This window comes from Pan troglodytes, chromosome 4 (genome assembly GCF_028858775.2).
Source record: "Pan troglodytes isolate AG18354 chromosome 4, NHGRI_mPanTro3-v2.0_pri, whole genome shotgun sequence".
NCBI lineage: Eukaryota > Metazoa > Chordata > Mammalia > Primates > Hominidae > Pan > Pan troglodytes.
The window spans coordinates 145,750,368-145,778,307 of NC_072402.2; the positions used below are offsets into that span (position 1 = coordinate 145,750,368).

Here is a 27,940-nt window from a genome sequence, read left to right on the forward strand (position 1 = left end):
ATCGACATGATGCTCAAAGGTCATGTCCAAAGAAAGCACTCACTAGAACATTTCACATTTTAGATTTTCAGATTAGGAATGCTCAACTGGTAAGTCTACGTGCAAATATCCCCAAATCTGAAAAAATCTGAAATCCAAAACACTTCCCGTCCCAAGCATTTTGAATAAGAGATACTCAGCCTATATGTAATCTCCCTGAGCCTCAGTTCTCTCAACTGTAAAATGAAAGTAATAATATTTTTTGATAGTATTATTGTGAGATAATACATATAAAGCACTTGGAAAGCTCCTGGACACAGTCAGTTGTATTGCTGTTATTATTAAGCTGTTCGCATTACAGGAGTTTGGCATTAAATTTGGGGGGAGTGCCTTCCTATGGAGGAGCTTGAGCATTATGGTAGGGGGTTGAGAGGACAATATTTGGGCACCCAGTCAAGTTTACAGCCTCAGAGAACTCTATTAGCAAGGAATTAGGCTCTGCTTAATGTTCCGGGGCAGGACTCTAGGCTGTGGGGACATGGGGAGGAAGCAATGCAAAACCCCAGGCTCAAAAGGGCTGGGATTTTATTCAGGTAAATAAGACGGGACCAAGCAGAAGTCTAGTTGGCTGCACTGGCTACAACAGGTGAAGCAGAATCTCAAGAAGGGTGACTCATGGGGAGCCCTGGACACTAGGCTGAGAAGGATTTAAATCGGGAGCCCAGAAGCCTCAACAGCTAAAAGAACATAGCAACAAACAACTGGCCGGGATCTGATGAAAAGTCTTCGAAGACCCTTTAAGAACTGCACAGTGCTAAACCTAATGTAAGATGGTATTAGTGTTTGCAGAAGGAATGCAGATGGGAGAAAGAAGAACATTGGCAATGTTGACCTGTAACATCATGGAAACACCTGCAAGGAAGCATCTATTCAAAAAAGAATACACAAAGGCAGATAGCAGTCATGGGAGTAAGTTCTTGAGACACCAAATATTGGTTTATCATATGATACTCTTCTCTAAGTTAGTTTCAGCGTGTCAATCTGATAAGACATGTTTGGCCTTCATTTCTTCTGTTTTCTTAAAGGGAACATTGACTTTGACTCTCCAGTGAATTAAACCACATAGATAGGCACTGACAAGCACGTGTCCCATTTTTCATACATCATAAAGAGAATTTCAATTTCCACCAAATTCAACTCCTTTATTTAACAGATGAAGAACCTGTAGTGTAATGAAAAGGAGTTCTGGCCTCGTCTCTTAATGTGTGACCTCTTACGAACTACTTAAACTCCCTGAGCTATAGTCTTTTTTCATAGAAAAAAGAAGATAATTGCATCAGTATTCTCAGGGTTTTTGTGTTGATCAAATGAGATGTTGTATGTGAACGTACTTGTGAATGGTGAAGTGTAATTCATAGGTAACTGACTAATTGGTAAGATTCTGAGCTATATCTTGACTGGAGGATTAGTCTCTTTCCTGGTTATGGGAATGTATTGGCTGGTGTTAACTGTTTGCCTTCCTAAATTCCATTAAAAATCTAAATCCTTGCTTTTTCCTGTTTATTCTCTTTGACCTGTGCTCCTCACATTTTTTGTTAATGAGAATTACCTTGTATTAATATGTAATTACCTCAGGGAACTTGTTAAAATGCAGCTCTTATAGCCCTTTCCCAAGAGATTCTGATGTAGTAGGTCTAATTTAGGGCCCAGGACTCCAATACTGGTGGGCCATGGATCTCAGTCACAGAAATTTGTGCCTGGTGAATTGTTTGCTTATTTAATGCTTGGCTGCACATGTTGTAGCACAGGGGCTCGAAGCTGGGAGTCTGAAAACCTGGAATTTATATACGGCTGTGATACCAACATAATTATTGGTACAAGGTAGAAGTTAAATAAATATTTGTCTTAATGAGTGTATGAAATGGCTTGTCCTGTGACCTTGTATCTCTTTCCTTCAGTCTCTTCATTAGTAAAATGAAAAAGTTGAACTAGATAACTTCCAATTTTTCTTTTTTGAGACAGAGTCTTGCTCTGTCACCCAGGCTGGAGTCCCTCTGCCTCCCGGGTTCACATGATTCTCCTGCCTCAGCCTCCCAAGTACCTGGGATTACAGGTGCCTGCAACCAAACCTGGCTAATTTTTGTATTTTTAGTAGAGACAGGGTTTCACTATGTTGGCCAGGCTGCTCTCGAACTCCTGACCTCAAGTGATCCACCTGCCTCAGCCTCCCAATTTGCTGGAATTACAGGCATTAGCCACCACACCTGGCCAATAACTTCTAATATTCTTTATAGCTTTGACTGTCTTTGACCTTTCTAGCTCTTAGACCTACTGTGGAGACAAGTAATAGCTTCTAGAAAGTTCCTTAAGCATCTTGAAAAGCTGCATTTATTCTTTCCAGCAAATAAATAATTTTCAGTATTATAATTTCATAGCTAAATTGGCATCCTGTTGACTTGTGGTTAATGCAATTTAATAGTGTGACTAATTTCATCTCATAAAATTGTAGCAAAAGGGAGAACACTGTGGGTTAATTTCTTAAGATAAAATATGTAATTTTTAGAAATTTAGAAGTAACTCCTTAAAAGACTCCCATGCCTTTCTCCTGCTATTAGCAAATAAGCATGTTCTATCTCAAGTTAATCTACAGCTCTGGGATTCAGTAATCTAACTCATATTTAATAATACCAAATACCAGGCCGCCTTGGCCTCCCAAAGTGCTGGGATTACAGACGTGAGCCATCGCGCCCGACCATCTTTTTTTTCTTTTATTTCTTTTTAGTTGTCTTCTTTTTTTTTTTTAAACAGATGGCACAACTCTTCAAATCTTCAGTGCCTCTTATTAGGATTTTGGGATGACATTCAAAATATCTCATTATCTTTCTACATTCGAACTCATCCTTTTCTGCTGTTACGCCTCTCTTCGGCAACAGTGCAGTTCTTGAATTTGTGATTGTCCATTGTTTTAGTTCAGCAGTTCCTTCTGCTTGGAGTGACCCTCATTTGACTGTTTCCACTTCTCAAAACTTAAATCCTTGTTCAAATGTCACTTCCACTTCATGTGCTTCTTTGGTTCCTCTGCCTGAATTATACTTTCCCCTCCAAACTACCACATTACTTTGAGAACAGCAAGATTCTATCAGGTGAAAAAAAAGGAAGGTCACTTCAGGCAAAAGGTGTAGCAAGGACTAAAATATAAACTCAAAAATAATTATGTGTTATAAATTTAAGTATTTACTGCATATAAATAATAGTAATATAACACTAAATACTATATATACAGACCATGTTTATGTAGGATAAAAAATATATAGTTAAGACTCATATACTTACTGTCTATCTTAAGAAGTAGATATTACCAAATATATTGAAGTTCCTAGATCTCAGAGCGTCTTTTATCTCCAAATGTAACCACTGTCCTGAATTGTCTGTTTGTGATTTCTTTGCATTTTTTGCTTTTCCCTTACATATGGTCATCTAAATAATTTCTTTAGGTTTTTGTGTGGAATATAAAGTATAATATTTTATATGGAATATAAATAATGTATTTTATTTCTGCTACTGGTGTTTTTTTATTAATATTTCACTTGTGTAAATATATAATATATAAATATATAATAACATGACTATTTATATATATATCACATTTTTATTGCCATGTACTATTCTGTTTGAATAAATCACAATATACTAATGGAAATCTTTTACTGACAAATATTTGTATTGATTGAATTTTTTTCTTTTTCTCTTCTATTGGAAAAAAATTTATTTAAATATTTTTGTACACATCTCTCAGTGCAGAGGTGCAAGGATATGTTTGAGATGTACGCCTAGGATTTGCATTGTTTTCTTAGGTGGGGGGTACATCTTTGATTTTGATGGGTAGTGTTGTTTCCCAAAATGTTTTTGGAATGGCAGTTAGTAATGCTTAAACCTTTGTTTTTAGCATTTAGGACTATTGGGAAATAAAACTGGAAATGAAGGTTAGAATCAGACTGTACAGTAAGTTGACATGCCAAAGCATTTGGATTTTATTCTATAGGTAAAGGGAAACCATCGTTGTGACACTCCGTAGGTTACTTACTTTATCTGAATCTTAGTTTTCTCTTCAAAAATTTTGGGACAATACCTTCCTCACAGACTTGTGAATATCTTGGCATGTAATAATTGATATTAGTATTATATATTAGTATCAGAAAAAATTGTGAACTGGGTGTGACATAAACAGATTTATATTTTAGAAAGCTAATGGCAACTGGGTATAGAATAGATGTTTGCAGAAAGACAGGAAGCTATTGTGGTCATCTAGCAGGCAGAAAATCCTTATTAACATTTTAAGATCTAACTCAGGATTTCTCAGTCTTGGAACCATTGAAATTTTGAGCTGGATAATCCTCTGTTTTGTGGGTGTTGTTCTGTGCATTGGAGGAGGTTTAGCATCATCCCTGGGCTCTATCACTTGATGCCAATAGCCACCTGTCCCCTACGACTGTGCCAATTAAAAATGTCTACAGACATTGCCGGGGGGATAAAACCACACCCATTTGTGAATGACTGATCTAATTCCAGTGTCAACTCCTTTATGAAAGCTTCCTTGTCTCCTTTTAGAAAGATTCAATTGTTCTCTTCCCAAATACCTTTTATTGGCATCTCCCCATATAGTTTTAGAATTATCTGTAGACTTTTCTACAAGACCAAAGTTCTTGAAAACAACAATTAACAATTTTTGTATTTCAATAATTTAGAACATGGTCATAACTAATGTAGATGTTGAAGATGTAAATTGTCAAATAAATGATTCGACAATTATTTTGAGGTAAGAAGTAAGTTACGGGAAGAATCAGGTAAAAGAAGAGCTTTCCAGGCAAAGGAACTAGCAAGAGCAAAGTCTCTGAGTTAGAAAAGAGTTTTCTCTGTCTTAGAAACAGAAAGCTAGTGCAATCAGAGCCAAGTGTGCATGAATGAAAGTAGCACATAATAAGAAATGAAATAGATGAAAAAAGAATTGATCTTTAAACAGCTATGCTTAGTGACCTTCAGTAGAGTTGTGGGAAAGAAGCTAAAATGAATTTGTTGGATGGTAAATGAATGAATGAGAGGCAAGGAAGTAAAAGCCGTAAGTAGATGCTACCCTTGCCAAGAGTTTGGCAAGGCAGGCAGGAGACAGCTGAGGTAATACAATATAGGAGAAAGATAAAGCATGTTTGTGGGTTGAAGGGAAAACATCCTGTTGTGGTAAGAATGCAATAAAGAAATTTGATAAGGCAATGCATTGAAGATGTGGCAGTGCATGGAATGTAGAGAAGAGGTGGAAGATTCACTTTGGATAATTGTAGTCATTCTTCGCCTGAGTTGTAATGGGGGGAAAATGTTACCTGAAATTGTGAACATATTTTGAAATGAAAAAAGAGAACATTACATGAAATTAATAGCCTTTTCCATGAAGTTAAACAGGTTAGTGTTAATTTTCATTCAACAAATATTCATCTTGCATCTGGTTTTTTCAGGCAGTGTATTCTATGCCGAAGACACAGCAGTGCATATGCCATGCATACAGAACTGAGTCACTGAGAAGTTGAATCAATGGTCTCAGGTCATAGACAGCTGGTAAGTGGCAAAAATGGAATTCAAAATTAGGTGTTCATGAATCAAGAGCCTATTTTTTTTAAAGGCTGACCTTCATTGACTAGGGTTAGAATTTTGCAAAGAGACTTGTGGAAGTTACGATCATGAGGTACCTATGGGACAAAGAGAGAGCAAAGCTAAAAAGGGATATTTCACAAAAGATAACATAAGAAGTAAAGAAGGGACTTTGGGTGTGATTAATAAGAGGAGCAAGTTGAGTGGGAGTTGGAGGCCGGAAGGATAGAAAGAAGGTGATATGATCGGAGAGTGTACTTAAAGTGTTGTATCTTGGGGTTGAGGAATTCTGTGTAATGATGCCGGTGATGGTGAGGCTATGCATATAAGCTGCTAAGGTAGAAAACTGAACAAAGAAAATTTATAGGAGAACTCAAGTAACACATCAATTTGGGGTTAACATAGTGCATGGCAAAGAATCTCACGTGCCTCAATAAAATCCAGAGGGTATAACTATATTTTGTATAGTTTTTGAGGATAGATTAAATTATATATATTATTTTTTATTCAGGGAGGCAAAATGTGAATGTATAGATTTTTAGAATGACTTCCTCCTGAACATGGGTAAACCATACAGCATGTCAATTCTAAATTATTTAGAAATCTTGACCATATTAAATAACATATTATCTAAGATATTGCTTTACTGATACCACTTTCTTTAAAATTATTCCTACTCCATTTATGTTTACCTAATGTGTTAATCCGAATTGTTTTACTGATTCTTTTGTTACACATGGCCAAGTTGGCTATATTATCTGTTGGGTAAGGTGCCAGCAGGTGCGGAAGTCCTGATTCCCAGGAGCCTTCTCTACTTAGTGATCTCCTAATTGAGCTTCCTTTCACCATGTCTGATAAACTTTGCCTGCCTCCTGATAACATCTCAGGAAATGCCCACCCACATTCCACCTGAGAATCTTAGCTTCTTCCTTCCTACTCAGATCTTTTTGATAGTTCCATAAATATCTCCTTGTCATCTAGCTTTTCTATTTTCTTCCTGACACAAGCAAAATTCCTGAAGTAATAAGAGCAATAACAAATATATAAATGCTTGTTTTGAAAAGCTTCTACGTGCACATTTTTTGTTCTCACTCTAATAATGTGATAAAGCTGAATTATTTCCAATTTTCTGACTGATGAGAGAGGTCAAGAGACTTGTTCAAGGTCTTTTCTCTTGGTAAGTAAAGGTGTCCATTATGAGAACATAGTTCTTCTAAAGTAAAATACCACTCCAGAAGCTTCACCCTTCTATAGAAATATGTATCTGAGAAGTGGAAGAAAAAATAAATCGGCATCATTGATTTTAACTTTCCAGTTATTGCTAAAATCTCATCATCTGTATCTTTATAGATGTAGGCAATACATTACCTCTTGTGGCAGGTTAGTTTATCTTGGATTATTTGCTTTTCTTTGTAATGAGCTGATACTGTTCTCCATATAACTTCTATTCATGAGTTCTAGTCCATCTTCTGCAGCTATACAGACTAAACAAATAAGCACTCACTTTTCCTAGACAACCTTTCAGTATTTTCAGGTACTCTTCTCTGTGTGCCATGTCACTATTATTATTATTATTATGCAGGACATATTTTTCAGGCTGTTTTGTGGAAGTCACTCTCTTCTGGACCTGGTCTTATTTCATTAATCATAACTCTAAAACATGAAATCTACACTTGAGCATAATACTTTAGATGTGTTCTGTTTAGTGGATTCGAACACAATATAATGATCACCTCCTTTGTTCCAATGATGTGTAAATATGTTCAAAGTTCATGTGCTTTGGGATAGCCACTAATGATTCATATTGAACTTAGAAATCTGGATGATTGAGTTTCTTGTGATAATTCTATAGTAGTTGTGCCTCTAAATCCATATATCTGATAAAGGTCCATCATGAAATTTCTAGTAATAATTACTGAGCATGGAATAATGACATCTATATACTCTAAGTTTAAAAGTTGGAACATTATGTCTCATTCACATAAACTACAGTAATTCTAGATGTTACACATTACCTATTTATTTTTATTTTGTTAATTTGATTACAAGTTCAACTTAATATTTTATATTCTCCAGTTTTTATTTTTAAAATAGTTTAAATTAAACTAAAAATAAATACTTCTGGTTCTATGCATTTTGCATAATGGATATTCCACCTGTATTACATTCTATGAATATACCACAATTTATTCCACTCTACTGTTGATAGATATTTGGGTTTTTCTGGTTTTGAGCTGTTATGAGCTAAGCTGCTAGTGAAGATTTTTGAACATGTCTTTTTTTTTTATTTTAGTGGACATATACACCAACTTCCCTTGAGTTTACACCTAGGAGTATAACGGTTGGAGCATAGAGCAAGCAAGTGTTTAGCTTTAGGAGATATTGTCAAATAGTTTTCCAAAGTGGTTGAGTCAATTTATACTCCCAGCAGGAGGGTATGAGAGTGCAAGTTGCTCAGTGTACTCCCCAGTACTTGACATTGTGTGTCTTTTTAATTTTAGCTCTTTGAGTCAGTGTGTTATTTCATTTCAATATTAATTTGCATAGATTTGATTATTTATGATTCTTTGTATCTTTTGATATGCATATTGGCCTCTTGGATATCCTCTTTTTTGAAGTTTTGGTCAAGCCTTTTGCACATTTATTAATGGATTGTTTTTCTTTTTTTAACAAATGCGTAAGAGCTTATATAATATGTTAAATATGTTAGCTATGTCAGAATTTATGTATTGCAGGTTTTTTATCCAGGCTGTGGCTTATCTATTTACTTTCAGAATATTTTTTGACAAACAGAAATTTTTACTTTTGCTTTGTTGATTTTTTTCTTTTGTGATTTGTCTTTTTTATATTCTATAAAGATTTTTTTCCTACCCCAAGGTCATGAAGGTATTTAATCATATTTTCTTCTGGAAGCTTACTGACTTTGGCTTTCACATTTGGGGTATGAGCCACCTCACATAAATTTTGGGTTATGCTGTAAGTTCAGAGTCAAAGTTCACCTTTTTTTCTCATATGTATATCTAACTATTTCAGTCTTTATTGAAAAGACCATACGGTTGCCACTGAAGAGAACCGGTGCTTTTACCTAAACCAAGTGACTGTTTATGTGTGATCTGTTTCTGGTTTCACTATTCTTTTCCATTGATGTGTTTTTCTACCTTTGCACTGAATCCATACTGTCTTAATTACTGTAGCTTTCTAGAACACACTGGAATCTTGTATTTTAAATCATCCATATTTCTTCCTCTTCTTTAACATCTTCCTGGCTATTTCTACATAAACTTTGGAATCACATGTCAATTTCCACATGCAAAAAATGTCAACCTTTTTGATTGGGAGTATATTGTACTTATAGATAAGTTTTGAGAGAATTGATATATTGAATATTTAATTTTTTTGACCCCAAAACATGGAATACTTCTTTACTTATTCAGATTTTAATGTCTCTCAGTAGTGCAATGGTACTTGCACTACTTTCTTAAGATTTACTCATAAATGTGTGATTTTCTAAAAATGCTGCTGTAAATAGTTCCTATTTTATCTTATTTTTCAATTATTTATTGCTAGTATATAGAGATACAATTGTTTTTTGTTGTTGACCTGGGTCCAGTGACCTTGATGAATTGATTTATTGATTGCAATAATTTATCTTTTTATTTGATGTTGTATGTCCACAATTATGTCATCTGTGAAAAAAAAAAAAGGCAGTTTTACACACTCCTTTCCAAACATTGTAACCTTTTCTTGACTTATTGGAATGGTTAGAACTTACTTTATAATGATGCATAGAAATAGCAGCCGTTGATGCTCTTTTTGTATTTCTGACCTTTTGGGGCAAGCACTAGCATTTCACTATTGAATGCAACAATTTCTCTCTCTCTCTTTTTTTTGTACATATCTTTTCTAAAAATCAGAATTAGGAAATTCCCTATAGTGCCATCTTCCAGTTTACCAATTCTTCATTCTATTGTGTCCAGCAGTTTCGTAACTTCATGTGTTATCTTTTTAAGTTCTGGAATGTCATTTGATTAATTTTAAATCCTCTATTTATGTGTTTAAGTTCCTCATGCTTTCATTTATTTTGTTCATGTTTTCTTTCAAATAACAAATGTATTAATCACAGTGAACCAAAATTCTGTTTCTACTACTTACAATATCTGGATTATTTTTACTTCTGCTCCTTTCGCATATTTTTCTCTTGCTAATTGGTTTTATTTTGTTACCATGTTGCTTCTCTAGTATTTTGTAAAATAGTATTTTGGACATAGTATATGATGTAATTATAAAGTCTCTATCTAGATGATACCATTTTCCACCGGTACTGTTGAATTATTCCTCCATTTCAGTTTTTTCTTTTAGACAGGATGAGAGCCTAATCACATAAATGTAATTAGGGGTTAAATTATCTAAAACTGGGCCGGGCACGATGGCGCACGCCTGCGATCCCAGCATTTTGGGAGGCCGAGGCGGGTGGATCACCTGAGGTCAGGAGTTCGAGACCAGCCTGACTAACATGGTGAAACTCTGTCTCTACTAAATACAAAAAGAAAAATTAGCCGAGCATGGTGGTGCATGCCTGTAATGCCAGCTACTTGGGAGGCTGAGGTAGTAGAATCACTTGAATCTGGGAGGAGGAGGTTGCCATGAGCCAAGATCATGCTATTGCACTCCAGCCTGGGCAACAAGAATGAAACTCTGTCTCAAAAAAAAAACAAGAAGTTATCTGAAACTAAACAGTTTCAGTGAAACCCATTCTACACTTGGATTGTATTATAGTCTTTCTGGACTTTTGATTGAGAGACTGTTGGGTGTAGGCCTTCAAAAACTGAGGGAGATCAAGTTCTGCTTTTCAAAGACTATCAATTTAATGGTTTTTGTGGTCAGAGAAAAATGCTTTGCGCAACGAAATCATTTCGAATTTGTTCAGATTTATTTTACAGCACATAATATGATCTATCTAAATGTTGTTCCATGTGCACTTGTAAAAAATGTAACGGCCAAGTTGGTAATAGTGGTAAAGTCTTCTGTAGCTTTTCTGATTTTCCTTTACTTGTTCTATTTATGACTAAGAAATGGCTGTTAAAATCTCCAAGTCTAATTGGGATTTGTCTATTTCTTTTTCAGTTTTATCAAGTTTTGCTTCATTTATTTGATACTGTTGTTAGATGCAAACAAATTTAACATTATAATTTCTCTGTGACTTAATTTTTTTCTTTTTTTTCATTGTATTCTCATTTTATTTCGTGTTTCTTTTTTTTAATTTTATCATTATTATACTTTAAGTTTTAGGGTACATGTGCACAACGTGCAGGTTTGTTACATATGTGTACATGCACCATGTTGGTGTGCTGCATTTTACCCATTAACTCTACATTTAGCATTAGGTATATCTCCTAATGCTATCCCTCCCCCCACCCCACAACAGTCTCCGGTGTGTGATGTTCCCCTTCCTGTGTCCATGTGTTCTCATTGTTCAATTCCCACCTATGAGTGAGAACATGCAGTGTTTGTTTTTCTGTCCTTGTGATAGTTTGCTGAGAATGATGGTTTCCAGTTTCATCCATGTCCCTACAAAGGACATGAACTCATCCTTTTTTATGGCTGCATAGTATTCCATGGTGTATATGTGCCACATTTTCTTAATCCAGTCTATCGTTGTTGGACATTTAGGTTGGTTCCAAGTCTTTGTTATCGTGAATAGTGCCGCTATAAACATACGTGTGCATGTGTCCTTATAGCAGCATGATTTGTGGTATTTCTAGTTCTAGATTCCTGAGGAGTCACCACACTGTCTTCCACAATGGTTGAACTAGTTTACAGTCCCACCAACAGTGTAAAAGTGTTCCTGTTGCTCCACATCCTCTCCAGCACCTGTTGTTTCCTGACTTTTTAATGATCGCCATTCTAACTGGTGTGAGATGGTATCTCATTGTGGTTTTGATTTGCATTTCTCTGATGGCCGGTGATGATGAGCATTTTTTCATGTGTTTTTTTGGCTGCATAAATGTCTTCTTTTATATTGCATAAATATATGCATAAATATTCTTCTTTACCCCTGGTACTATTTCTGGTTCTGAAATCTATTTTGTCTAACATCAATGTAGCCACTGCAGCTTTCTTTTGATTAAAATTTACATTGTACATATTTTCCATCTTTTTACATTTAATCTATGTTTTTATGTTTAAAGTGGGTTGGCTATAGATATTATATAGTTGAGTCTTTGCTTTTTTATTAAGTCGATTTCTGCTTTTTATTCAGTAAATACTGCCTAATTGAAGTATTTAGATCAGTTACATTGAAGGTAAATATTCATAATACTGGATTTGGATCTATTATCTTACCATACATTTTATAATTTTTTTTGCCTTTTTTTGGTCCCTTTCCTGCTGTCGTTGGATTTTCTTTTTAATGATTCCATTTTATCCCCACTATTGGCTTAATAGTTATGTATCTTTTAAAAATTTGTAAGTTTTATTTTAGTGTTTACAATATATGTCTTTAACTTGTACAGTCTACTATTAAATATTATACCATTCCATTTAGTATGTAATAATCTTACAGTAGTATACTTTCACTTTCTTCCATCCTTTGTGCCATTGTTATATATTTCACTCCTCCATTTGATAAACCTCAAAATATATTTAACTATTTTTTTAGAGCCTCACATCTTTAAAACATGTTAATAATAAAAATAATGTTTACATTTGAGTTTGGGAGTTAGTAAAAGTGGAATCTCATCTCATTTCATTTATTTTTAGTCCGGGTATCCTTGGCCGAACTTGATGCTTTCCCACATCCTTGAAAAAGAGCTATCTCTTCCTTTCTATTTATAGCAAGATGTTGAGATGATCACTGAGACCTGCAAAAAGATTTGTGTTGCTCAACAAAAATCTTTTCATAAATTAATGAACTTTTATTTATTGCTGCAATATGTAATTTATACTTCTTGAAACCTGTCTTTGGAAAAATTCCAATGAAGAATGAAATGCCCCCTTTCAGGGGGCAACTTATGTTTTATTAACCCAGTGAGACTAACAAACTGAAATTTTATTAATGCAGCATAGTTCCCAAAGTATATAGAAACATTCTATATATTCTATGTTTCTGCTTTGTGAGATTTTAGTAAACGTTCTAATCTGGGAGGATTTAGTGATCAAATTGTTTTAGAAAATGCTACAAACTTTATTTTCCTGCAGGAATTTCATTTAGCTGAATCTCTTTGGTCTAGGAATATTTTTTACCACTTAAACAGAAGTTCTGCAGACAAGCAAAGTTACTTAATTTGCTTAAACTAAAATTGGCAAACACATTGGACTCTAGAAAGCTTTTTTTCTTTTTTTTTTTTTTCCCCCGAGACAAGGTCTTGCTCTGTCGCCCAGGCTGGAGTACAGTGGCGCGATCTTGGCTCACTGCAACCTCCACCTCCCAGGTTTAAGTGATTCTCTTGCCTTAGCCTCCTGAGTAGTTGGGATTACAGACATGTGCCACCACATCTGGCTGATTTTTGTATTTTTATTAGAGATGGGATTTTGCCACGTTGGCCAGGCCGGTCTTGAACTCTAGGTCTCAATTGATCCACCCACCTCAGCCTCCCAAAGTGCTGGAATTATAGGCATGAAACACTGCACCCAGCCTAGAAAGCTTTTTTCTATTGGTACAATTGTAAGTATCTCATTTTTTATTGAATGTATTTTGAGGATTACTGATTTAAAATATTCAAATGTTTTTCATTTTTATCATTCCTAGATTTAGAAAAGATAAATAATTTATATTTAATTCTATCTACCTATTCACCCTCTTAAAAATCCATTGAATGCCTGCCATGTGCCAGGCATTGTAATTTATACAAATAATGGTATTACTGATCTTTGAGTACAGATTATCTGGCTTCAAACTCAATATTGGTTTTACTTTGCTTTATCCACTTTATCACAGGGGCCTCCATCGAAACTTATTTATAATACCAGATATTTCCAAGGCATTACAGCATGGAAATGTAAAATCTAATTCTAGCTCTTTCCATATTATATGATCTTGAGAAAACTTGCTCTCTGCTCGGTACCTCAATTTTCCTTGTCTCCAATTCTAAACGTAATTCTAAATGTACCAGAAAAGCATCTCTAGGTATTATTCAATAAAGAATGCAATTCAGACAGGTTTCTTAAAATATAGGCAGGTTTTTTTTTCTTTTCATTAATGCATGCTCTATATACATTAAAATTTGCAGATCTTAAGTATACAATTTGATAATATTTATGTAAACATGTATCTGTATAATCGCCATTTAGATCCAAGTGTAAAACTTTTCTATTGCCTCAAAGTTTTCCTTGTGCCTCATTATGGTCATTGCCTCTTCCCCCCAGACACAGACATTGCTGTTTGAACTTCTATTACTATAGGTTTGTTTTGTCTGTCTGGAAGTTCTTATAAAGGGAATTATATGCCATATAATCTTTTGTGTCTGGCTTCTTTCACTCCATATAATGTCGCTGAGAGTCATTCAAGTTGCTACCTAGTGTTTTAATGCCAGTAGGACTTCAGTTTCTTAACCTATACAATGAAAGGGATTGGGCTAGATGAACTCTGAAGATTTTTTGAATTCTGAGAATGAGAGGCTCTTTCCACTGTTTTGCAATAATTAACATGCAGGAATTCTGACCTGATTCAGTTGCCATGATACCATGACAATATTGGGAATGACAGCTTTGAATGTGTCATCCAGTGAGAGGATGACATTGCATGTCTGGGTGTGGAACATTTTATGCACCTCTGTAATGTAAGGTCAGAAACTTTCGTAGCTCAGGATGCCCTTACTGATTTCTGAGCCCTCCCACATCTAGCATTCTTCCCATGTGACATATTAATTGAATTGTCTATATCACATTTCTAAAAGTCATTGATAAACAGACTTAAAAGAAGACTTTATGCAAAGCTCCTGCCTAATTATGTCTTGGCAATCTCTCTATGTGTAGTGTTTAGGGGTCATCTATGGGATCAGACAGACTCATATTCAAATCCTGGTGCTTCACTTCTATCTGTGAAACCGTGGGCAAGTTGCTTAAATTCACTGAGTCTGTTTCCTCACCTGGAAATGAGGGTAATGATAGCTACCTCACAGTGTTGTTATAAAGAACTGAATGAGATAATGCATGCAAAGTGTTCACAGTGCCTTGAACTTGAGTACTGCTCAGTCAAGGACAGCTGTTAGTGCTGCAGCTTCTCAGCAAAATCTGTTATCTTGTGCTCCTGCAATTCCTCACTGAAGTTCCCTTTCTGGGCCAGTCCTGTGTGTTCACATTGGCTGGGACAAAAGTGAGTGTAAGCAGTGAGCAGTGAACAGCCACAGGATTTTAATCAATCCTGTGAAGAGGGAAACTTTCCATAGAGAATGAACTGGGGCAGTTAAATGAGAATGAGCAGTGACTGGAGGATGGAAGCCTTGGGTTCTAACGACTTCCTTAGTCAAGAGAAGTTTCATGACCTTGATTGTGGCACTAAATCTCTTTAGAATAAACTAAATAGTGTAACACTTTTGAGCAGGGATCCCCAACCCCCGGGGCCACAGACTGGTACTGGCCCATGGCCTGCTAGGAACTGGGCTGCACAGCAGAGGGTGAGCAGGGGTTAAGCAAGTGAAGCTGAGCTCTGCCTCCTGTCAGATCAGTCATTAGATTCTCATAGGAGCATGAACGCTATTGTGAACTGTACATGCAAAGGACCTAGGTTGCATGCCCCTTATGAGAATCTAATGATAAATGTAATACACTTGAATCATCCAAAACCATTCCCCCCCGCCCTTGTCCACGGAAAAATTGTCTTCCACAAAACCGGTCCCTGGTGCCAAAAAGTTTGTGAATCACTGGTTTAGAGAACAGTTGTTTGTTGGTATCTTTGGGGGATTGGCTCCAGGGCCTCCCCCATATAAAAATCTGCAGATGCTCAAGTCCCTCATGTAAAATGGTGAAGTATTTGCATATAACTTAGGCATTTCTTCCTGTATACTTTAAATCCTCCCTAGATTATTTATAATACCTAATACTATGTAAATGCTATGTAAATAGTTGTTATACTGTATGGCTTTGAGAATAACAACAAGAAAAAAGTTTGTACATTTTCAGTACATATATGCAATTTCTTTTTCAAGTATTTTTTATCTGTGCTTGGTTGAATCCACAAATGAGGAACCCCATAAACATGAAGAACTGACTATATGTGTTTCTCGTTCAAACTCTGTTCTGCCACTTACTCTCAAATCCTTCAAACTCTCCCAAAGGAAGTTTTTCCATATTGGAAAGCAAGATAGTATGGAAGTTAAGAAAGTGAGTCTGGATTCAGATGAATTGGATTTGAATCCCAAAGTTGCCATTAACAATGTGTAAAATCTCAGACAGGCTAATTTATTTCTCTGTTCGTTGGTTTCCTGATCTGTAAAATGGGTTGTTACAAAGATAAATTAAGAATACTTTTAACAGTGCCTGGCACAAAATAATTAGTCAATAAATGTTAGATATTATTCACAAAATAGGTATCATGCTACCTCTTCAGATTACTGAGGATATTTAAATGAACTAAGGTTAAATGACCAGAACAAATCTTAATTATTACTAACATTGTAATTTATGAAAACATGGCTGGAGATGTAATGAGATTTGAGGCAAAATTGAGATCACCAGGAGAAAATTAATAGATTTACTGTTTCTTAAATGGAAAAATAAGAAAAATGAGTGGGAGAAGTTATATTTATGGTTTATAATACCCATGAAAAGAATGCTTTTATTTTTGCTCTAAAGTAGGAAAAACTAAATATAAGTTCTCAACTCAGCGAATAAAATAATAATAACATAGGCAATAACACTGATAACAATAAGTTTAAAATGGTATTTTTATGAAATAAAAACTGAGAAAGAACATGCAATTCTTTCTCAAGTGAGGTCCTTGCTTTGTGGAGCTTCTATTCTGGTGGGAAACACAAATAGTAGAGAAGTAAATAGGTTAACAAAAAGAAGACTTCAGACAGTAATTATTGTATAAAGAAATGAAAATAAGCCATTTCATTAAAAAGCAACTGGTCTTGGGGATGTAGTAGAGGACAATCTGCTTTAGATTTGGTTGTAAAGAAAAGTCTCTCTGAAAAAATAATATCTTAAGTTGAGCTGTGTATAATAAAAAGGAACCAGCCACTCTCAAATCAATGGCAGGGGCTTTCCAGGCACAAGAAGCACCTGGTATAAGATGCTAAAGTGGAAGTGAGCTTGGCACAGTTGAGAGATAGGAAGGGGACTGATCATAGCGGAATATTATAAGTGAGTGGAAGAAACAATAGTACAAGTTGACATTAGAAAAATTTATTTGCAACTTGTAGGCCACAGCTGGGAGTGTGGACCTAATGCCACATGTGAAGTTTGATGGAAAACCATCAGAAGTCTCTAAGCTGGTGGTTTACTTAATCTCATTTATTTTTTAAAAGACATGTCAGGCCACTATGTGAAAATCCAGATAGTGGCAAGGAAGCTAATGAGGAGGCCAGAGCAGCAGTCCGTGTGAGAGATGGTGGTGTCGGTTTATGTGAAGAGATTCATGTTGTAGAAGAAGAGTCAATAGGACTTACTGAGATATTAAACAGAAAGGGCTCATAAGATCCTACGTTTTTGGAGATGGTATTGAAGCTGGAGACATCTCCTAAGCTAGGCTGTGGTAATGGAATGTTAGAACTGGAGGGTTGATAGGCTGAAGTCTAAAAAGCTGCATGATAGATATCCTATGCTGAATTTTGTCATTTTTCTTTGGGTGTATGTTTAAGTTTCTGTTGTTATTTTGTTTTATTTATACATATATATATGTTTGTGTATATATACTTAATTTTAATTATTTAATTATTACATAGCTATCACCAATATCCAGAATTTATATATCTGTAAACAGAGGCAAGAAGAGGCAAAATAACTTATTCAAGTTTACACAGTTAGTGATTAACTATATGACCATTTAAGATATTTATGGACCCTCCATATTGCTCTTCCAAAAGGCTGCACCAATATACACTTTCCCTACACCATATAAACAATGCTCATCTCCACAATCTCTCAGCATTGCTAGTGTTTTTCTTTTTAAGCCTTGTGAATCCAAATTGAATCCTCTTTCTGGTCATTAAGGACTGCGGGCCTTCTCTTTGGCTAATTTTGAATGTTTTGGGAGGGAGTTTTGGGAAGAGGATTATCAGAGAGAAAAAGAAATGAAATAATAATAATTATAACAATAATAATATTGAGAGTTTATAATTGCCAGGAACCATTCTAAGCACTATATACATATATACATGCATATACACACATGTATACATATATATAGACATGTATATAAGTATATATAAGTATATACATGTGTGTATATATGTGTATATAATACTTAGAATGGTTCCTGGCAATCATAAACTCTCAATAAGTATACTTATTTATATATACATATGTGTATATATACTTTATTTAATTATGACATAGCTATCATTAATATCCAGAATTTATGTATCTGTAAACTGAGGCAAGGAGAGGTAAAATAAGTTGTTCAAGTTCACACAGTCAGTGACAGATGCAAAGCTAGGCATTTACCTGCAGAATCTGTGCTTTTAATCATTATCTGCTACTGACAACCTACAAGACATCTGGTTGGTGAATGTTTCATTTACACAAAGAAAACAGTGTAAGATAGTTTATGTGGTTCAGGTATTAGAAACTCTAGGAAAAAATACACACAAGCTGAATAAGTCAGTATTGATTTAGTTAGGATTTGATTGAAATACTGAAAGGGAAAAACTTTCTCTACTCTCTGTGTTTCTGTTAAGGTGTCTTCATAATCAGAATATGTGTGGCTTAGCCAGAAAAACCATCATCCTCATTATCACCATCACTGCCAACTACTGAGTGCCTACTATATTCTGGGCCCTTAGCTATAAGCACTGGAGATATTATGGCAATCCTGGAATTACAATCACTTTTAAAAGAGGGACTAGATTAAGTGAAAAGATCCCATAGGTATGAAGTGGTAGAGTCTGTATTCAAACACAGTTTGTCTCTGTCTAACTTTAAAATCTTTACTCTTCCCAAAGTGGTAAATGAAGGAATAAGAAGACAGATTCATAAGCCAAGATGGTGTCAAAGACAAAGAATCACATAGGTTTACAAATATTTAGACAGTAGCAATAGCAAAATTATCTGGACTTTGAAAAGCAGAGATGAATAGAAAGATCTTGATTCTAAGGCAGGAAGGAGTCACTGGAGGATTTTTGTGGATAGAAGTCACAAAGTAGGATTCGTGTTTGGAAGGAACTATTAATAGTTACCACTTACTGAATACCTATGAAATCCTAAGAATTTTCACATATTTAATATAATAACTTTATGAAATAGTTTAATCTCACTTGAGGCTCAGAAATTTTAAGTAATTTGCTAATGCTTTCATGGTTGGTAAAGAGTGGATTCAGAACTTAAGATTCTGATCTAATTGGAAAGCTGATGTTCTTGCCTTCCTTGCTAATAAATGTTATAGGGATATAGATCAGACAACACTGCCAGATTTGAGAGTGATGGAAGCTGGGCAATGTGACAGCAGCTGGCAGCAACAGCCAATATCAATTTCATTTCACATGAGGGGACATATAGAAACTCATAGTTTTTCTGGTTGGCTTTTTCTTTATTTTCCTTGAAAAGGCTATAGGTGGTATATTCTGAAATTCCCTGAATTTTCTAGCAGTATGTTGGAATGCTTGAACCTATCTTTCTTTTTTTTTCAGTGTGAGCTTGGCATATGATCAAGAAATATGGTTTTTAAGTGTTTGGGGGAAGAAATTACATCAAAATTGAGAGGTGTTAAAGCTTCAATTGGGTCTTGAGAGATAGGAGACATTTAAATGAGATGTGATGAGAAAATTGATGACTTAAAAGTAATTAATTAGCACATATGGATATTTAGAAGGGGAAAGAAATCTAGGGCAAGAGTTAGAATATATGTGGTTTAGCCTCGACTATGACACTTCCTAGAAATTATGTCCTGAAATTAATTCTTTGGAGCCATCTTTTTTCAGCCACGAAATTCCAGTAAAAATATTTCACAGAGCTGTTGGAGTTATGAATAATTAAGTTGAAAATAATTTTATAGTATCTGGGACTAATATTAATGACAAAATTTTTTTGGAACAGGCAACATCCACAATTTTGAATACATTCTAGGTATTTAAATTTTTAAATGTTAGGAAGACAAGAAAATAAAAAAAATTCCTCGTCAACAAAAATTTGTCATCTTTGGATACTCTTTTAGGTATTGTGGTTACAGACATGTATAAGACATTGAGTCTGCACTGTTAGATACATAGCTATGAAAAGAAAAAGCAGTTCATAATTTAGTAATTAAAATATTGTATTAAATGGGTGATCTAGTTGACACATGTGTCCTAGAGGAGGTTTGAGGAGAGAATGGTTCCTGAAGCCAGGTGGACAGAGAACTTTCCTTGTAGCAGGTGAAACTGCTCTACTTCAACGTTAAGGGAGTAGGCAGATTCCTCAACTGATACTGTGCTCTTGTAATAACATTGCGTCATAAAATTGGGAAGAAAATGATGGATCAACTAGTCTTTCTCCCTCATTCTACAGATAGGGGAACTGAGGCTCAGAGAGTGCAATTTTCATATAGCGTAACTTTTTTTGATGATAAAATCAGTACTCAATTCTAAATATATCTGACTTCCAAATCATTGTGCCTCACCACTTTAACCAGTCTATTATTACATTTGTCATAGCAACTGTTATCATCAATGAATGTTTGAGTAGGTAGATAAAAAAAGATAAGTATAGATGGATATAAATAGATGTATAGATTTATAGATATGTTTAAAAAGCACAAGCTTGCAGTATTCTTTTAAAGCAACTTTGATAATTTTTCATTTTACTTTTTTTTCCAAATTATTATTTGTACAGCTGGACTAATTTCCAGTAAAATTGTTTACTGCAGTTGCATTTTAAAATGTAGTTTGTGTTAACTTTTACCAAACTTTTAATAAAGATATATCCATATCGATGATGCACAATTGACAACTCTTCCCACTGATTATATTTTCTAATTTATGGAGGTAAGTTATGAAGAGTTTACTCCTCAATTTGGCATGCAAGGATTTGGCCACACTCAGTAAATATTCAAAGCAGAATAGTTAGCCAAGATGTTTGCTTCAATATAACATTAGCCGAGTATATTAACTTCCTATAAAGAGGAGATTTGCTAACAGAAAATATCAGATAGAAAAGCCATGAGAAATAAAGCAGGATCAGCCCTTATGATCCATGTATTGTTTCCTTTGCATTTTGGACTCAAATTTTTTTCTAAGCATGTCTATCATTATTTTTATTCACCTTTGTTACAGTCTAATTAAACTCTGCAATATCACTTTCCCCCCAACTATTCTCCTTTGAGACGTACCCACATATCTGTGTCCAGATCATCCATCTCTTAAGGTTTTTGTCAAATTTTATTTGTCCTATACTTTTTTTTTTTAATCTTTCAGCTAGGAGTAAATTCCTCCATTCCAAATTCCCATGGGACTTTATTTTTTGGCAGTTATAACTTTTCATTTCAAAGTAGGTTACACTAGGGATATGCCTTCTCCATCTTATTATATTATAAGCTCCTTTAGGGCAAGGTTTGTATCTGATTCATTGCCAGTAACACCCACAGAACTTTGAAACTGATACTAAAAAATTACTGAATCAATGAATGAGTAAAGGTTTTTGATAGAGGAAATGAAAAATGAGAAGTGGATTTTAAAAATGAAGAAAGGGACAGCAGGTCTGAATAACATGTTTAGTGGGGAAACATACAATTCTTCATAACGTGAGAAACATTCAGCTGATACATGACATACCTCAGAGCAATTGAATACAGGAGAAAATATGGCAGGGAGAAAGTGTTCACAATTGTCATTACTGTGATTTTCAAACTCTTTATATATGCCTTTTTCCTTTTTCCTTTTCACCAGTTAATCAATATATCAATAAATACGTACATACCTCTTTGCATGTCCTTAGTGTGCTAGATCCTGGATAAAAACTGATGATTTAAAAAGTTATGCTCTTTGAACTTTCAATAAAGGAGAAGGCTGGCTGAAGCACCCTGTTCTCATCTCTGCTTAAACACATAACACTTCTATTTATTATGTATATTATGGTTATATTCAAGGTGTTATTTGAGCACATTTTATTGCTTAAACAATAAGTTAGATATATTAAAGGCAGAAACATTGTAAGTCTCAGAGAAAGACCGGAAGGCTACTAGAAAGGTTCTAAATGAGCAAGCAGAGAGTAAGTTAGGAATGTAAGCCTTGGAACCCAAGTTTGAGATAGACCATGGTTGTAAGACTAAAGAGTTAGAAATACAAATAAAGCTGTAAAATGTGACAAACTATGGGTCTCTGAGTAGCTTGTTAAAGTTTTAGCATAGGTGGGAAGCCACTCAAAGAAGAAAAGAAAGGGTTTAGAAATTAGATCTCAGAGAAGTTCAGCTGTAGAGATGCTAGAAGACATAATAATGATCGGAAAACTTAGAGGAGACAGGTAGAAAGACCAAGGTGAAAAATCCAGTGCTGTACATCATTTGAAATGGTCCTATCTCTGGCTGAAATGGGTAATTGATGGATTCAATATTTTTTGAGGGGCATTCTGCACTCACTAGAGTAAGGATATGATTTTTAAAATCAGAGATGAGAAACTGTCCAATCTAGAAGATTATTCAAAAATAAGTGTTGGCTGGGCCCAGTGGCTCATGTCTGTAAATCCCAGCACTTTGGAAGGCCAAGGCGGGCAAATCATGAGGTCAGGAGTTTGTGACCAGCCTGGCCAACACAGTGAAACCCTGTGTCTACTGAAAATACAAAAATTAGCCAGGCATGGTGGCAAGCACCTGTAGTCCCAGCTACTCAGGAGTCTGAGGTGGGAGAATCACTTGAATCCGGGAGACAGAGGTTGCAGTGAGCCAAGATGGTGCCACTGCACTCTAGCCTGGGCCGCAGAGCGAGATACCGTCTCAAAAAAAAAAAAAAAAAATTGGCTTTTTCTATCAGTACCTATATACCCTCTAAGTAACATATCAGAGTCCCTTCTTACAGAATTGACTGTCTAATCACCAAGATAATGAACAAAGCTTTGAAGCTAATTCTGGTTATTAAGCAGAGAAAAGAGTTTCTTTCCTCACTTCTCTATTAACATTTCAAATGGGATGATTTTTTTTTTTCGGGGGTAAGGGTTTGTCCTGAATATTGTAGGGTGTTTAGCAGCATCCCTGGCCACTATCCACCAGATCCCATAGCACCTTCACAGTTGTGACAACCAAAAATGTCTCTAGACATTGCCAGATGTCCCCTGAAGGGCAAAATTGCCGCTAGCTGAGAGGCAATAAAATGGAGGAAAGCTAAGAAAAATGCAAACTGGAGGTTAAACCCATGATATAAAATGCTGTATATGAGATGAGTGTGTTTGTCCCCTGGAATTCAGGGTGATGAAACAAGAGTCAATCCCCAAAATCAGACATGGTGGAAGATTGAAAAAGAAGCTGTGGTTTGGGAAAACCACCTAGGACTGGGAGTCAGGAGAATATGAATGAGTTCAAGTTCTGCCACTTTCTAGCTATTCTTGAATCAATGACTTCCCCTTGCCAGAGCTTCTTAATAAAATGAAAGGATTTAAATATGCTCTACTAGAATATACTGCAGCCCATTCTAGGTCAAAGGCTATGGTAAGTTTGTGACTCTTCATAAATCTATACTTGGTTCTTTGGGTACTGAACTCTCTCTAGAATTGGACTCTCAAGAAGGCTGAGTGTGTTTTCTTGTCAGAGCCCAACTAACAGGTTTTCTGTCTTTCTTTTTCCCTTGTCTCACAAGGTGCATTTCTATATCCATCCTCACTACTTAAAGAGAAATGGAGGTAGAAAGTGTGATCTGGCAAAGGCAGCTATTTTGCCCTAAAATGATAGTCATTTTTCCCCTTGGAGAAAAGGCCTTAGGCTAAACAGTTTCTCTGGAGTAAGCACTATTTTTTTGAGCTCAGAAATATAACCTAAACGGGCAAGGAATCAAGAGTAAACTTCCATGGGAATTGTAGAGCCCAGGTCTCTACATACGCCTCTCTTAGAAAACGGACGTCAGGGGATATTCACTGTTTCCTCCATAAGTAGGCTGCCATTTTCCCATTGCATCACAGCTTTAAGATGAGAGATTACTTTGACTCCCAAGCTTTGTTTTCCAGTTCAGCTTCATGCATACCAGCTAATTAGGCAACATGACAACAGGGTGGAGCGATACTTGTATTCTGGATGTTTCCACACCCACAGTGGATTTGGCCTGGTGCCACTGCCAGCCACCCTCAGAGCAGTGGCATCTTAAAATGCAACCACACCCAGACATCAACAAATTGTATTTTTTAAAGATTCATGTTAATGAAAAATTGTATATTATTGATTAATCTGTAGGCAAAAAAGAAAAGTGTCAGCTCTTTCTTCCCTTTTCTCATCCTCTACCTTTTTTGAGATTTACAGATACAATGAGCTAGCCACGTAGGTGAGTATACGTGGTGAAGGCAGGAGTTGAGGCGGCTTGACCCACACAATGCCAATTTGGACTAACCCAGGCTTTTGGCATATCAGGAACATGGGCTAGCTTTTGCTTGGTGCCTTAGAGCTTGTGGAGTACGTTCATTTACAGTTTAATTATATTTTCATGACAAAACTGATATATAGGTGGTATTATTATTTATATTTTATAAATAAGAAAAATGGGCTCAGATAAACATGTCAAAAATCACACACAAGTTGAGGGGCCCAGTTTTGACCCCAAATCTCATTCTTTTGTCACTCTTTTCATAGCTATTTTCTATGTAACTTAATGGTGGAATGTTCTGGTCTAAGATGTCATCAATTAATTCTGTATATATTGAGTGCTATTATGTTCCAGGCACTGCTACCTGCAGAGGCAATATTTTTATTACATTGGCTGATATACTCAACAAGTACAGTTTAATTGGTCTGCCTTCTTTTTGTCTTCTTGTTTCATTTCCCAGTGTGCCTCACCTCATGAGTAAATTAGGAATGTAATCTGTGCTCATAGTCTTGCTTCAGCTAAATGTGAGGGCTGGAATTAAAACACAGACTTCCTAACTCCATAACAAATATTATTTTGAATACAATCATGACCTTGCTAGAAAGTTAGAGAAATAAGAGGGATTGATAACAGCATGAAAGGACATTTTTTTTTTCAATAAGACATTTCTTCTCTTTAAAGAAGAGAAGATGTTTGAACATTTAAGAGCTTAAAATGAGCTGTTTGATTTTCTGAACTATTTGAAAAGGTGTCGTTTTTTCATGACTCAAGTGACCTGTCAATCCTTCCAGCCACGTGTGGCTATTGTTCATTGAAGGTGAACCAATTCCTTCCAAAGACGTCACCATTTGTAATACAATAAACTGTTCAAAGGAAGGGGCGCTAACAAGTAAATGATTTCTCTACCCTGGAGGTTACTAATTTGTACCCTTAAAATTAGGCACGTTTTTTGGCACTTCCCACAAAATATTCAGCACTTCAAGAAACTTAGAGGTGAATTGTCCCACTATGATCTCTAGTTCTATGTAATCAACAGGCTAACAATTAAAAGACTTCTAATGATAGCTAACATTGAGCATTCCCCATGTGCCAAGTATCATCTAAAGGCTTTACAACATGAATGAATGAACTTAATCCTTGTGACAATCATGATTACCACCTCTCAGTTTAGTGGTGAAGAAATTGAGATAGAGGGTTTAGGCAAATTGCCTATCCTCATACAGCAAAGAAGGCAGCATTTGACCCCGGTAGCATTGCTCCAAAGCCAAACACTGAACTTCTGAATTATGCTTCCTTCTCAAGAAGGCTTGGCTATGTATAGCTTGACTGTTACCAATAATAGTTGCTTCAGCTCTGTAATGTAATCATCCCAATCTGCTCAATGGTCTTATCAAGGGGATGATACTCACGGTGATTTGCCTGAGGTCAAAGTGTTAGCTTGTCACACATTTCCAAAATGTCACTGGTCTATATATGGTGCAGACTGGAGAAGTGATCTCTGTTGACGCACTGTCTGGGTCAGTCTGGAGAAGACAGTCCAGGAAAATCCCGAAATACAGTCATACCTCAGAATAGACCAGGATTGATTTCCAGGACCCCCGCACATACCAAAATCTGCAGGTTCTTAAGTCCTGTAGCTACCCTACTCAATTTGATGTGATAAGTGAGTCCTTGGTATAGGCGGTTTTGCATCCTTCAAATACTATATTTTCGGATATGCCTTTCGGTGAAAAAACTCTGTGTATAAATGGACCTGCGCAGTTCAGACCCAGGTTGTTCACAAGTCAACTGTACTTTACTTTGGAATTATGGTGTGGGTGTTTTAAAAGGATAATGATCACGCTTCCTCTCCATCAAAATAAATCATGACGTTTGTAGTTGAATCATATCAGGGAAAGGTGTCATTGAGGGTGTAGGCTGCTTATTTTCAAACTTGAAATAACTAGGAAATGCACTCTATTTGTCTTAGCCCTCCTATCTTCGTCTGTAAATTAAAGGAAGGAGGTGTGCTAGATGAATTTCAATATTCTATCCAGCCCAAAAGATATATATACACTTAGTTAAAAAAATTCATTTTTGTTCTTAAAAATAATACCTAATTTGTGCAGAAAATTTATCAGGCAAGAATAGTAGGAAGAGAAACATTAAAAAGTCATAAGTAATTCCACCCATCAGAGATAACAAATGTTAAGATTTTTTTGAAAACCCATTTCTGTCTCCCTTAACACAGACATATATAATGCTTTAAAAATAGTATGAAATGAATATGAATTTTTTTTTCTAAAATTAGGTTTACTGAGATACATTTTATAAAAGCAAAATTCACAGTTTGGGTGTGCAGTTACATGACTTTTGGTAGACAAAATCACTTATGCAACCACCAGCAGAATGAAGATATAGAGTAGTTTCGTCACCCCCAAATCTCCCATGTGTACCTTTGTAGTCAGTCCCCTCCCCTGATCTCCAGCAAATGGCAATCACTGTTCTGATTTCTGCCCCTAAAATTTTGTCCATTTACAAATGTCCTATAAATGGAATCCTAAAGTATGTAACATTTTGTTTCAGTCTTCTTTCACTTAGAATAATTCTTTTGAAGTTCATCCATGTTGTAGCAGGTATAGTATTTCTTTTTTAAAATTCTTGAGTAGAAATTCATCATGTAGATGTGCCAGTTGGTTGACCTATTCATCAGTTGTTGTACATTTGGCTTGTTTACAGTGTTTAGTGATTATGAATCAGGTCATTATAAATATTCTCTTATGGGTTTTGTATAGACATATGTTTTAATTTCTCTTGAATAAATAACTAGTGTTAGATTGCTAGGTCATATAGTAAGCATAGGTAGGATTTTAAAATCCTCTTTTGTAAAAACTTGTTTTAAAAAATATTTTGTTTCATAATTTAAAAAAATTTTGTTTTAAAAAAGATTTACAGGAATTTGGAAGATGGTACAACAATGTTCTGTGTACACTTTACCCACTTTCCTCCAATAGTTAAGTCTTTTTTTCTTTAGATTTTCTTTGTTTCTAATTCATTTGACTCACAAAATAAATGGGTGCTAACTACAGCAGTTATAGTGATATTATTCACACTACACAGAAGAAACCTTGGGTCATTAATTGATAACATCAAAACCTCATTCACCTACATTGAACTTCCAGAATCTTCTGTACCAACTGTCTAAAATACTAAAAATGTAGAATACTACAAATTAAAGATGAATACCGTGGTAGGCATGAATGACCGAAGTAAAACCAAGACTTATAGAGAGTCAATTAATTAAAAATCTTCCACAAAGAGAAGCCCACAGCCACATGGCTTAACTGAAAAATTCTATTAAATATTTAGTGAAGAATTAATGCCAACTCGTCACAAACCCTTCCAAAAATAGAGGAATACTGTTGGGAACACCTACCAATTGATTCTGTGAGGCTAGTATTACCCTAATACTAAAGCCACACAAAAGCATCACAAGTAGACAAGTATGAATAAATATCCCTGATAAACACACACACAGAAATCCTTAAAAATGCTAGTGAAATGAGTCTAGCAACATATAAAAATGACTGTACACCATGACCAAAAAGGATTATTTTATGAATGCAATGTTGACTTAGCCTCCAAAAACCAATCAATGCAATACACATAACTGATAGGATAAAGAACAACAACAAAAACAACAAAAAGAT

The 27,940-nt window shown here is 35.4% G+C and overlaps 1 protein-coding gene across 1 annotated transcript in view; it reads left to right on the top strand.

Annotated features, from left to right (window-relative positions):
• Nucleotides 1-27,940, top strand: part of SPINK5 (serine peptidase inhibitor Kazal type 5) — a 215,166-nt gene that overhangs the window by 89,617 nt on the left and 97,609 nt on the right. Inside the window, exon 6 of the mRNA XM_063811577.1 lies at nt 5,487-5,586. The gene's annotated coding sequence lies outside the window, so the exon portion shown is untranslated. The remainder of the gene's footprint in view (nt 1-5,486; nt 5,587-27,940) is intronic.